Below are 15,054 nucleotides of genomic sequence, written 5' to 3'. Positions count from 1 at the left end.
CAGGCCAAAACCAAATGACAATGTGAGGCAGGGGGTAATCCGTAATCATTTAACAATCCAATAACATTTAATAAACTGAAGGTTTGATACACCAGTCAAGGATTTTATTATTACACAGCTACATATGGATGATGATCCACAACGTGCACACACTCACTCAAAAAAGAAACTCTGACTCAAGGGTACCAAGAAGATATAATTGCTCACCTGGTGGGGGCAGTGGCTGACTGAAGGATATATGCAGAAGAAATAATCACTCATCAAGGAGGAAGTGAGGGCTCTCAATCCCAGGAAGTCTCTTTAGATGGTATCCCTGATCTAAGGGGAGAGGTCCCACTGCTCCAAGAAAACCTCTCCAAGAGGGTCTTCTGCAGGGTCTCCATTTATAGCCTGGTTGGATCTGAGCTGATCATTATGGAAGTGTCCTAGAAGCTTCTCTGGCCTGGGGTACCTCCTCAGCTGAGAACCCTGTTTGTTGACTGGGGTCCCACTCCTTCTTCTCTCCTAGCTGGGAGGTGTACATGACTTGAGTCATCATGCCCTGGGGGGAAAATGTGATGGCCGGTACTTGACAAAGGAGTGTATGTGACAATAGCCACAGTGGAGCACAAAAGGTGTGAAAATAAGGTGTGCCAGAGCCTGCAGCTGCCATGTTTAAAGTCCTAAACCTTATCAGGGTGTATGCAACTGCCACAAGGGGTAAATTAAAAATGCAGACAATTTAAGTTTAAAATGTTTGCTTTTTTTTTGTTGTTGTTTTGTTACTAAAAATTATGGGAAAATGTAGTACAATAATAAGCTTCTGAGAGAGTAGTACCTTACTTGAGCAAGATGCTTTACAGAGCTCTTCATTTTAGCTTTCAACTTGTATTAGATCTTAAAAATATAAACAGTAGTCAGGACTTGGACATTAAATTCATATAGCTTGAAAGCAACCAGATGTCATCACACTAAAAATAAAATTCACAGGGAAAACAAGTGACTTTATTTATTTTAATTAAAAGCTGATAACATTCCAAGGAGCTTAGGTCTGTTATGACCTTCCACAGTGTTTATAGCCTCTCCTTTGCCTGCAAATTACAGACATTAAATGCTTTGCTCTCCTATATATGCCTAGGCCACAGCTAGACATGCTCTGATGTTTAAGTCTAGGCAGGTTATGAAGTCACTGCCATCTAGTCAGATGCTAGTATTAGGCAAGCTAAGATGCAGGAGGTTACTATCTATAGATTCCTAGACCGTTTCTGCATCAAGTCAAAGGTTTTAGTAGACATCATGATAAAGAGGTCAACCTTTCAAATTTTGCTGTCTGTGTTTTGACTTGTTTTTTTCTTCTAGAAGATGAGTTTTAAATTATATTAGCTATGCATAAAATAAGTTTATGACTCTTTTAGGCTTATGTGACGAGCTTTTTAGTTCTATATTTTTTACACATATTGCCTGCATAGAGAGTATATGACTGGCAGGTCATTACAGACACTAACATTGTTAACTTACAGGGTCATTTATCCATAATTTCAGAGTCTTCTAGCTTCTGTATTACTTCACCATACTTGAGGTTATAAATTTGAAGAGTTTGTCATGTAAGTACAGAAAACTCATTTCATAAACACAAGGAGAAGTTGGGAGAGGGGATGAATACGATAGATACGGAGTTAAAGAATCAGCCAGAAATATTCTGACCAGACAGAAATAGTGGGAAAAAGACACTGAGCTGCAAAGGTGGGAAAGAAGAAAGCCACAGAGAAGAAAATGCAAATACAGTATAAAAATACCTAGTTCTTTACAGACAAGGAGACAGGAGTGAAGATGACAAGCTTTTTTAGGGCAGAAGATGGTGAAATTACATCATCTCAACCTTCAGATACATTGTGGTACTTCTCTATTGAAAGTATATGCGTTTGAGCAACATGCTTCTAAGGTAAGGAGAAGAAAAGCTAAGAGATAATACAGTGTAAATCTGCATCTGTTGGGACTTATTTCAGCTTTCTGTGAGATAGTTCTACATATTCTGCAATAATGATGATCATATTCTGCAACAATGATATCATCTTCTACCAGTGTGACATGAATTCACGGAGAAACATTTTTATAAAATGTTTATGGCTAATCTTCTGTTTGTGACACAACATAGAAATATGGCATTTGAGATTCTGATTACACATAAATTCTACTGCATATTTGGAGGGGGGGAAAGGAACTACATTTTTAGCAATTATTCAAAATTCTAGATGATAGTTTTAAAAAAGCACATTTGGCTAATTGTCTTTAGGAATTTAAATGCATTCTTTATATTCTGATCTATCTACCCTATTTTAACACCCATTCATTATTTTGTCACTTTTAATGTCCTTCATGAACACAAAAATGATATATTTGGAGGAGGGGACAAGAAAAGCCACACTGCAATTCACATTGGAATATTTTTGGGAAAGCTTCTTGTTTATAAGCTTGTTTTATCCTTCTCTCTGCAGTTCAAATTGTTTTTACTTTTGAATCTTGTGTATCATGATTAGTAATTGCTTCCAACACTGTAATATCCTGGCTGATGTGATCATCAAGCACTCACTAAATAAACTTTACACAGCAGCCCCCAATTGTAGATGACACTTCCTCTTGCCAACATAATGTTCTAAGTCCTTTTATAGCCACCCATTGAAATGATTTATAGATGTATTGAGTTCATTTTAGTCATAATTTTCCTCAGAATTAAAAAAAAAAAAAAAAAAAGTGTCGCTTAACAGGAATGTGTATCGGCAAGGACTGAATGTACACTGGCTAGATTGATGCTATTGCTAAAAGCACAGAAGCCAGATGCACCCAGCTTTGCTATAAGAAATAATGTATTTGCTTGTAGATGATGTAGTGGCACGCTTCATCTACAAGGTCTGATTATACATCTCCAGTTGTTAGAAGACGATGACAGAATATACAGTGCAGTAGTGTTTGATTGCACAAAAGTGTTAGAAGAAATATGAAAATGTCCCCTCTCTATCCAGTACTCAGAAATAGAGCTGAAGAGGATACTTACAAACTCCCTTTCATCCAAAGAGACTGACACATTTTATAGAAACAGGGATCATTTCACTTACTGGACTGTGAATGTTGCACATGTGAGACACAAGAGGCTTTCAAAGATGGTAGGCAATACTGAAAATGACAGTGACCCAGGACACTTGAGCTAAGCCCTTGAAGTCTTTCAGGTGGAGATGTTGTATCCTGTTCTATAAAGCTAATAGCTAGAAGTTTAGTCCTTCTGTCTCATAAGACAAAAGAGGCAGTGCCATTACAGCACTGGGGCTTAAAGTCATGCAAGGACATTAATTTGCCTGTCATTCAGATTAAGTGTATTTACCATGACTGCTTCTTAGAATAGATATGGTTTTCCTTGGGTATAATCAGTCTATATAGAATATGAATAGTGTCTGGTTTGTTTGTGAAATCCAAAGGGAAACAAGCCAAAGGGACAGAATCTTGAAATGACTTTTAAATATAGTTTTATGGATTGCCTTGTGGAAGAAATGTCATGTTCAGTGACTGCAGAGCAGAGATCAAACACTGAGCAGCAAAGATACTCCGCAGGCATTGATCACTATGCTAAACTTTTAAAGATATCTTTAATTGTTAAAGCTATATTAGATCTTGTTAAAAGCCAGACATTCTGTACAGCTGAGACTCCCACTGGTTTTAGTGAGACATTTGTTACTAAAACCACTCTTACTTTAAAAAGCTACCGGTACTAAAATACTCCATCCCAATTTTTGCTGTGCTTTTGGGGCTGGGAGGGGTGGGGATGGAGCAAAATTTATTTGTACCTAAGGTAGCTTCTCTGCACAGAGGAAGAACAGCAGGTGAAGAGGACTCTATTCTTCTTAAAGTCTATGAAACTATGGCCTATTATTGTAAGAAACAGATGTACGCATATTGTAAGCTGCATACGTACGCATAGATCAATAATGTAGATCATGTTCTAAGTCAGTATATATATATATCTCAGAACTCAAGACTGTTTTCACATAACACAGCATAGCTTAGGGTCCTTAATAATAATGACAATATATTTTATAATATGAAAACCACTCTAGTTACTCAGTAAAAGTCAACAGCAAAAAAACCTCAAAACAGCAAAATAACCTTATGAGATTCACAACCGCCTGGATTTGAAGCAAATAATCTTCTTTAGGCCTGTATTCTTTAGTAATATTTTACATTGGGGCGGGGGGGGGGGGTCAGGAGAGAATTTACCAGGAGTAGGATGACCTAAAATTAAAGACCATTCCACTAATAGATGTATGTTACACAAAATCAGCCAGAAACTCTGACTGTTTATGTGTATCTTTTTACCATTGTTTTAGCAGTACTACTAGTTTGATCAAGGCTCAAGAGTATGACTTCTGGAATTCCACTCCCCTTGTTTGAAACATCAGTTTCACTCAGTGATTTTACATTTCTCTGTCTTAGAACATACACTTCCAAGGTGAATGTAATTTATTCCTTTGTCTCTTGGAAGCATTTGAGGTTTAATTTAGTCATGTATATATTATGAAATATTTAGAAGTGTTATGTAAATGTGAAGCACTGTAATGATCACTAATCTAGTGCCATTTTTAGCCTACTTATCTTGCCTTGTTTTAGGAATGACTTAAAAAATCATGCTTTTAGCAATATTCTTTAGGGGGTAGTTTTGTTCTTATTTCTTTACATGAACAAGTTATGCCATGTGACCTTTTTCATGTGGTAGGGATAAGTGATTAAGTGATTTAATCAGTGTCGCAAATAAGAGTTCTATATTAATATGAAATTCTGTGATTTGGACAGGAATGCATAATAGAGTAAATATCAGGCCAAAAGTAGTTGCAAAAACTGTAGCGATATAATTGTATGAATGTGTAAATTCAGTTATAATTAACTATAAGTATGATTATTCCATCAGTCTAATAGCTGGACTTAATCTTTGGGAAAACAGAATTTGTCAAAATTCTCATTGAGGGAAAAAAAAAATAAATAAACCCCACACTAATATTCAAAAGTGACTGTGGCAAGAAAACTCATATATGACTAGGTTTTCCCAGTGACTGGATTCCTAATGAAAGTTTTTTAAGAAGAACATTCATGCTTTAAATAATTAAAGCATGCATCACAATTTACATTGCTACTGATTACAGTAAATCAAGCTTTTCTCATGTTGCAGTGTTTCTAAAGATAATGACTATCCTTTCCTAAAGTAGTTTGTCAATTTGAACACACGAATTTGGCAAAGTAAGTTGCACCCCAGGCGACTGTCATGTATTTAAAGGTCTGGGGGCTTTGTCATTTATGAGAATTGGAATAGTGCAAGTAGCCACTGACAAAAGAAACTGATGTCCTGCCTATACAGTCAATATTTCAGTTCCCTAGCATTGAATTGTTGGTTTTGAGGCATTTTGCAAGAAAAATAGAATCCATTAAGAAATAAAGGTATGTTTGGCCTGTTGTACGTAGTACGTGTTCCATATCTTCAGATTAGTATCGAAACCAGATTATGCCTCTTGGTTATCTTTTAACACAAACCATGGCTTGCAACTTGAAGTTGTTTTGTGAGTGAAATTAGATTGTTTCTGATGTGAGGGAGCTATAACTTCAAGAAAATTACCCATTAAGAATACATTCCCAGAAAGCAAGAACTGAAAGGAACCTAAAGCCTTAAATCAGACTGTAAGCCAAATCATCTATTTGATATGAATTCAGAATGTATACGTTGTCTGCAAGACAAAAAGCAGTATCTCATGAAAACTGGAGAAATTGTAGCATAATCTCATTCGTCTCATAGGTGCCTATGGAAGGTGGAATAGTTTCAAAGCAATGGTTTGGGGTTAAAGGCTTGCAGAATACCTTGTACTGAATAGGATGTTCACCTACAAGATGCGATGTCCAGGTTCACATCCTTTTCTGCATGATTTACATAAGGGATTTGAAGAAAAGCTTCTGAATTATACACACATCTATTTACTGGGCTGATGCAGTATACTTAGTTCACTTTCAGCTCCTATAGGCAGAGCTGCTTGTGTAAAATCTTTTTTATCCTTTCTTAATCACTTTCTTAGTGAAGGTTGAACTATTATACATATTATACATCAGGATAGAATAAGACCTGTATTTTTATGCCCAATGCTTTATCACAATGTGATAACAGTACACACTCCAGAGAGGCGAGAAGTGAGTGCAAATTTACTCCAGTAGGGGAATAAAACAGTACATTATCAAAACCTAAGGACACGCTGTCATCCTTAGCATAGTGCATGACATCCGAATATCCATCAGTTTTCTGAACTGCGTCCTGCCTGGATTCTTTTCTGCAAATAGAGGGAAGGACAACTGTTGGCAGAATACAACCTAAATTTGCAAGTACTGTGAATTAACAACCCTAATTAAAAAATATCATTATGTATTTTTCTAATGTAACTCGAAAACAATACAATGTGTTCCTATTACTTTAAGCCTCTAGCATGCATTCCATCTTTAGTTTTCCAGCACCTTTCTGAAATAGTACGTTAATAGTCTCAGATTATTACTGATCTATATGTTACATAGATTTGTTTATATTAATCTGCAGAAATGTTATAGCAGATACAAGAAGAGAAACTAAAGTTCCTATGCTGTACCTATGTGATCATTGTTCCTGTCCTTAACATACAGAAATTAAATACATTTTTGAACTGTCTGGTTGCTTAGCTAAGAGTCTAGGTATAGATTATATCACAAATGCTTGTATATGATTCTTTTTTATGATTAGTGGTGAGTGTTATTTGTAGGCTAAGTTGCTATTTTCACTAAGTAGTGGCAACAGAACCCTGTTCAATGATGATGATCATGAACATGCTGTATAGCAGGATGTAGTGGCAGAGGAGCAATAACAAGACATCTGAAAATGTAGTAAAATGTGTTTTCATAGATTCAAGAGTAGAAATCTCTATTATTAAAGTAAAGTTTTCCATGCAATCTGGTGGGGGTTTTTATGTGTCTATGTCATGAATAGGAGGTTTGGGAGAAAAGATTGGCACGTTTTAGGAGATCTCCTTAAATTACTAATCTGCATGGTATTTACAGTGAAATGACAGTGATTTTTTCTAATAAATTTGAAACACACCATATAGGTTGCACTGTGCCTTTAGAACCCTGATATTTATAGCAGAATCACAGAGTAGATGAAGTAGGAAGGGGCCTCTGGAGACTGCCTAGTTCAAGCCCCGCTCAGAGCAGGATCAGCTGCGGCAGACTGCTCAGCATATTGTTCTGCTGGGTTTTGAATATCTCCAAACATGGAGACTTTAAAACTTTTTTGGGCAACTTGTTCTAGTGTTCAATCACCCTTCTACCCAGAGGAGGAAGTTTGTATGGAGATCTTACAACTGCTCTTCCTGACTGCCCATTCTTTTCCTTTTCTCTTGCTCTGTCTTTTTTTTTTTATTTTTTCCCCACCAAAAATAACTTTCATCAATGGAGTTAATGTACAGCTACAAATCCCTGAAAATAAAGTTTGATTTCAAAATCTTTTGTGCAATACCTTCTATTTTTCATTTACCCTATGCTATAAGAATTTGTTCTTGAACTAAGACCAGTGCTGGAAGTTCAAAGTCTGAGCTGCGTTTCCAAGTGCACCACTGACTTACTGAGTGACAGGAAATAAGTCAGTTTTGCCTCTACTACTTCACTAGAAATTGATAAGAATGGATTCATGGAATATCCTGGCATGTATTATATGGGAGGCCAGACATGATCACAGTGAAAGCTTCTGGCTTACATTATATTATTTTATGATTTTTACTGTTTTGTATAAGTGCTTTTCGATCTCTGTATTTAACCAAGTAATTAATATTGTTTGTAGTAGGAAACCTAACACTGAAATGCAGCAATCTCACCTAGTGTCATCATCTGCTACATTCACTATTCTGATGACTTCTGTGTTCCTTGGAACTGTTTGCAATAATTAATTTTCCAGATTTTTGACTGACATCTTATGATCAGCTAGATGGAAACATAAATGACAGCCAGAAGGGACTGATGAGCTATCTTTGGGTATGGCTGGTGTGCATCATTACTGCTGTCTTTCTTGCAAGGCACTGTGATGTTGATGAATGCAGAATGTCTCCTGAATTGCATTGTACCAGGCAATTTCCAGAGCTTAAACTGATCAAAAGGAAGCAGACATTCAGACAAATTTTAAGAAATCACTATGAGAGTAAGCACAGCAATAGTTAGCACTCATCTCCTCTATTTCATTATTTATTTGTGATTAACATTCCACTTAGGAACTGTTAACCAACAGAATTGCAGAAAAACTCCCTGTTCAATTTTTTTAGCTCATGAGGTAAAGACATGGTGTACATCAATGTTCTTTATAGCTAGGTACATGTGCTATGCAACTGTAGAAGAGTATACTAATCCAATCAAAACTATGGTTTACAAAAATGCTGATCAGTGTGGGGTAAACTCCTGTCACTAATATCTGTTTTCAGAATACATAAAATGATTTTTAATACCTGTGAAAGTTAGCATTTTTCACTTGAAATTGTGCACATTAATTAGATGATTGTATGTGCAAATGGCTAATTGTCATTAGAAAATTCATTTACCCTATTATCATATGTAGCAATTGTATTTATGCACTCAAATCAAGTACATGATTGCTAAATTCTTTAAATTTTATATCTGACAAGGGCAAAGATATATTTAAGGTAGAACCTTCCTTGTATTACAAGTTTTAACTTTTACTTTGCATTAATTATTTATAACTAAGCTTCATTCTTTATCTCACAAGATAGTGATAAAAATTCTGCTACCAGCTTTTGGTCTGATTTCTTCAAATGATTTATTGCTCAGTACTCAAAGACAAACTTTTTTCTGACCTTATCATTTGACCACATCTCATCTCAGCGTCATTTAATCCAAAAAGAAAATTCAAGTGAGCTAAACATGAAGAAGAAATTGTAGAAGAGGACTATAAATGACCACACATTCTCATAAGGAGACTTGATAATACTGGACGTACAGAGACACCATCCATTGCAACACAAAATGTAAATGTTCGTTTTGGCTGCTTATAAATGTGTGAATGTCATCGGTGGCCTGACATTCCAGCATATCATGTTATTTCCAATTTATTTTGGCTGTCAAAATGCACAGTGGAAGCTTTCCCTAAACTCACATCATGGTTAGCATGATGAAAATATGTAAATCACATATTATTATTTTTCTCCTGTTGTATAAAGCTGATGGTTTGGCTTCACTGTCCCTTTTGACTCCTCCATATATTTTCCACCTTTATAATAGTGACTGTTGCTCAGTGCAGAGCCAAATAAATTCTTTCCATTTTTTTCTAGTTCATTTAGCTTTTGTAAGTTTCTGAAAGCTATAGGTATTCTGAATACATTGGAAATGAAAAGTGAACAACTTCTGAATCTGAGAGAATTTATGCTAGTGGCTAAATTAATGCTAGAATCTAATCCTTTAGGTAAAAATTATTTCTGAACCATTTGGTTCCTGACAGTGTATGAGGTGGTGGGGTAGAAAAGTGGGATGTTGAGCTATGATGTCTTGAAACAGACAAAACAGCCTTGCATTTATCTGGAATGCAATACGTTTCATGAAATAACTTTTTTCCTGGTTTGTGCACAGTAATGAAGATTTGATATGTAGTATCAACATATCCTGGAGATAACACTGTTTTCTGTTCATATTAAATACGTCTTTCTGGTAAAGAGTTTCATTGTAGCAAAGTCGTAGAACTGTTGGCCTCAGCCTTCTTCCCATGAATGCAGACATTATTCTACATATTCTGGATTCAGGCCAGAAGTAGTTTGAATTTCTTATAAGCAAGCTATGTGTAGCATGGAAGGTGAGTTTAATACAAACAGTTTGTTTATAGCACACATTGCTGAGATGCATGCTTTGTTTACACTCCTTAGAGAATTTTGTAATTCTTGGAGTTTTGCAATTAATGTTGAGATGTACAGATTTTTCAATATTGAAGTTCAGCAAAATACTTAAGCAAAATGAATCCAAATTATTGTATGAATAAATGAGACAGAGCTGTGGTCAACTACATAATTTTTGAGCTGGCTGTGAGGGCTTGTTCTATGAACCATAGATGGAATATATCTCAGATACTGAATGGAACAGAAGCCTGTAAGATATCTCTGATTTTGAACCATGTGTAGTACTATAAGTAAATGTTCCTGTTAATCACAAAAAGTTGATGAAAATCTTTTATTACAGAAGTTTGAAAAGTACTGCATTGAATATAAGGACACAATATAAGTAAACTTATTAAAAGGTGCATGAAGAGCAGAAAGGCACTGATGTATGTAAGGCTGAAGAACTCTCCTCGAAATTTCAGGGAACAGAATCTGTGATGGTAGACCAGATCACTACAATCTTGCTCTTCACACACTCTTCAAAAAGAGGGATGGTAGCTATGCAAGCACATAAGAAAATACAATTTTTTTTTTCTGTAATTTAACTCAAGGACTTGGTTTTATCCATGTCATGTCCCCATTGCATCCACCAGACATCACAGACATGGCTTTGAGGAAGCTCTTCAACAGATGAAAAGGCTGCCAAGATAACGTAGAAGAGAGCTGAAAGGAACACACTGTCTCACCAATCATGCTCCAAAAATATTTAGTACCTGTTTCCCCAAAAATAAGACCTAACTGCAAAATAAGCCCTAGCATGATTTTGCAGGATTTTTGAGGATGCTTGAAATATAAGCCTACTCCAAAATAAGTCCTAGTTACAGTTCATTAAAAAAAGTCAATTTAAATAGTGTTCAGGCAGGTATACATATAATAAAAGTAATAAGTTTGGGAAAAAAATATAAGAGCCTGTTTTATTTTTGGGGAGACAGTATGTATTTTAGGCTGGAGGTAGAGGGCATGCTGGATGGGCTTGGAGAACTGTTCATTGACCTACAATGACAATAAGGACAGCTAATAACAGAATGGAAAATAAATGAAATCTTTATCTTTTGTAGCAAGCACAAGAAAGATTTAAATATGGAAAGACAGAACATTTTGAGCAAATTTTAAGGAGAGATGTTTTGGTCAAGATTGTCAAAGTTCTTGCTTAACTGAAGCATGGATGCAATTTTAAACCAAATGTTCTTCTAGATGAATAGTCCTTTTTTTGTCAGTAGTTGATGGATATCTGCAGAAAATCCCAGAAAAGGCACACATGTAGTGATATTTCCTCTGAATATTCTTCCAGCATGCAGTGCATTTCATGAACGAAAGATGGTGCTTCAAACACCAGTGGGGATTCTGGTAACTGACACACGACTTGTGCTTATATTCAAAATCCTTTTCAGAGATCCTCTTTTTTAAACACAGATTTGGTTGTGAGCTTCCAAATACCTCACAGGAAAATACAAAGAAGTTACATCAGCACAGGAAGTCAGAGGTGAAGAGAAAACAACAAAGTAGCATGACTAGAGCTTGAAGTAGGAACCAGTGGCTTGAAGAGTAGGAACAAACAAAAAATGAATAATACTTCAAATAAATATTTTTTATAACACAAAATTAACACATCCGAGAAACATGTTTATACAGTGAGATGGATAGTTAAATTGTAATCAAGTTAGAACAACCACTGGTGAATCCCCAGCAGTTCCCTGTCCTTCTTGAACTGAGGGGCCCAGAACTGGACACAATAATCCTGGTGTAGTCTCACAAGAGCAGAGTAGAGGGGAAGGAGAACCTCTCTCGACCTACTAACCACTCCCCTTCTAATACACCCCATGATGCCATTGGCCTTCTTGGCCACAAGGGCACAGTGCTGGCTCATGGTCATCCTGCTGTCCACCAGGACCCCCAGGTCCCTTTCCCCTACACTGCACTCTAATAGATCATTCCACAATTTATACTTGAAGCTGGGGTTGTTCGTACCCAGATGCAATACTGTACAATTTCCATTGTTATATTTCATTAAATTTTTACCCACCGAGCTCTCCAGCCTGTCCAGGTCTCACTGGATGGCAGCACAGCCTTCTGGCATGTCAGCCACTCCTCCCAGCTTGGTGTCATCAGCAAACTTGCTGACAGTGCACTCTATTCCCTTGTCCAAACCATTGATGAATATATTGAATAATACGAGGCCCAGTACTGACCCTTGAGGCACTCCACTAGATACAGGCCTCCAACTAGACTCCACCCCATTGACCACAACTCTCTGGCTTCTTCCCTTCAGCCAGTTCACAGTTCGCCTCACTACCCGATCATCCAGACTGCACTCCCTCAGTTTAGCTGTAAGGATGCTGTGGGAGACTGTGTCAAATGCATTACTGAAGTAAAGGTAGACTGCATCCACTGCTCTACTATCATCTATCCACCTCGTTATGTCCTCATAAAAGGCTATGGGGTCAAGCACAACTTCCCCTTGGTGAAGCCGTGTTGACTGCCTCTAATGACCCTCTTCTCCGTGATATGCCTTGAGATGGCACCAAGGATAAGTTGTTCCATCAGTTTCCCAGGGATGGAGGCGAGGCTGACCAGTCTATAATTACCCAGGTCCTCCTTCTTGCCCTTTTTGAAGACTGGAGTGACATTTGCTTTCCTCCAGTCCTCAGGCACATCTTCTGTTTCCCAAGACTTGGCAAAGATGATGGAGAGTGGTCTAGCAATGATCTCAGCCAGCTCCCTCAGCACCCATGGGTGCATCCCATCCAGACCCATGGATTTATGGATGTCCAGATTGCCTAATTGCTCCCTAACCCAGTCCTCATCAGCCGAGGCAAACTCCTCTGTTGTCCTGACTTCCTCTGGGGCCTCAGTGGTATGGAGCTCCTCAGGACAGCTTCCGGCAGAGTAAACAGAGACAAAGAAGGCATTCAGTAACTCTGCCTTTTCTGTATATTCTGTCACCAGGCCACCCACCTCGTTCATCAGTGGGCCTACATTGTCTCTGGTGTTAGTTTTATCTGCCATGTATTTGAAAAAGCTCTTCCTGTTGTCCTTGACCCCTCTTGCCACGTTTAATTCTAAGGAGGCCTTAGCTTTCCTAGTTGCCTCCCTGCACCTTCTGACAGCTGCCTTATATTCTTCCCAAGTGGCCAGCCCCTCCTTCCATGATCTATAAACTCCCCTTGATCTTACCTAGCAGCTCCCTGTTTAACCAGGCAGGTCTTCTGGCTCCCTTCCTTGACATCCTACATGTCTGGATGCTCTGATCTTGTGCCTGGTAGAAGCAGTCTCTGAACACTAACCTTGGGCCCCTTTACCTTCAAGCAGCCTTGCCCATGAGATTTCCCTTAGCAATTGCCTGAAAAGGCCAAAGTTTGCTCTGCTGAAGTCCAGGGTTGCAATTCTGCTTGGTATTCTGTTCCTGCCACATGAGATCCTGAACTCCACCATCTCATGGTCGCTGCAACCAAGGCAGCCCTCAACCTTTACTGCTTCAACCAGACCCTCCTTGTTAGTGAGAATGAGATCCAGCAGTGCACCTCTCCTAGTCGGCTCATCCACCATTTGCATCAGGAAGTTATCATCAATGCCCTGGAGCAACCTTCTGGGCTGTGGCTGGCTGGCAGAGTAGTCCTTCCAGCAAACATCAGGGAAGTTAAAATCCCCCACAACAATCAGGGCCTGTGACTGTGAGACTGCTCTCAGCTGTCTGTAGAAGGCTTCATCAACTTCCTCACCCTGATCTGGTGGCCTGTAATAGACCCCCACAACAGTATCACCCCTGCCAGCCTGCCCCTTAATTCTCACCCATAGACTCTCAACTCACAACTTACCCGTGCCTGGACAATACTCAATACACTGTAGTTGCTCTCCCACGTAAAGAGCAACTCCACCACCACGCCTGGCTGGCCTGTCTTTCTTAAAAAGAACATAGCCATCCATGACCACATTCCAGTCATGTGTGCTGTGCCACCATGTCTCCGTAATCGTCACCAGGTCATAATCCCCTGCCCGAACACAGGTTTCTAACTCCTTCATGCTGCGTGCATTGGTGTACAGGCATTTCGGGGAGCAAGCTGAGCACACCGATTTCACCCTAGGGGTATGGGAGATCTCCCGGTCTTCATCAACACTAGAGTGCTGCCCCACTGATGCAAGCCAAGCTACAACCACATCCCCCTTCGAATCTAGTTTAAAGCTCTCCAAATGAGCCCTGCTAATTCCTGTCCCAGCATCCTTTGCCCCTGCGAGACAAACCTTTCCTGCGCATCACTGTCTGTACTGGTGTCTTATAAAATCAGCCATTATCAAAAAACCCAAAGCCCTGCCTGTAGCACCAGTCTTGTAGCCAATTGTTTAGGGACTGAATTTTTCTGTTTCACTCCATGTCATCACCCAAAACTGGAAGGAGGGAAGATAAAATCACTTGAGCCCCAGACTCTTTTACCATCCATCCCAAGGCCTTGAAATCTTTCTTCATTCCAGTCAGACTGCGGGATGCAGCTTCCTCCACATCAGTCTGGAAGATCAGCGGTGGGTAGTAGTCTGTTGTGTGCACCAGGTTGGGGAGCATCCTGATGATGTCCCTGGTCTGGGTTCCAGGTAGACTGCACACTTCCCCATGATGAGGGTCAACTCTGCAGACTGGGCCCTCTGTCCCTCTGTTGAGGGTTAAGATTGCGGGGTGACAATAAAACCCTGGCAGATGTATTGTTAACCTCCTCTCCCCCTCCACTTCCCCCTTTTGCCCCTCCCTCTCCCCCCTTCCCACTAAGGACAGGTGATCGGGAGGGAAAGGAGGACAGAGAGAAGAGAGTTGGAAAAATTAACAATGTTTTACTAATGCTACTAATAAGAATAGAGAAAATAATACAAAATATACAAAACCAACCTTGAAAGTCTCAGCAACTGCAGAGCCGGCAACCAAAGTCCTGGATTGGACTCTGTGGCCAACTGGAGCTGGATTCAGTCTGTCACTAGGCCTCAGTTCGCAGGGACAACCAGCAAGATCCTCTCCTAAGGTCGGCCATAAGCAGAAGGGAAAAAGCAAAAAGGAAAAGGGCTGAGATCCTCGTGATCTCCCACTTTTATATGAAGTATTCACATGAATGGAATGTTA

This window comes from Streptopelia decaocto, assembly GCF_964273445.1.
Source record: "Streptopelia decaocto genome assembly, chromosome: 7".
In the NCBI taxonomy this organism is placed as follows: Eukaryota; Metazoa; Chordata; class Aves; order Columbiformes; family Columbidae; genus Streptopelia; species Streptopelia decaocto.
This window is presented reverse-complemented; position numbering follows the sequence as displayed.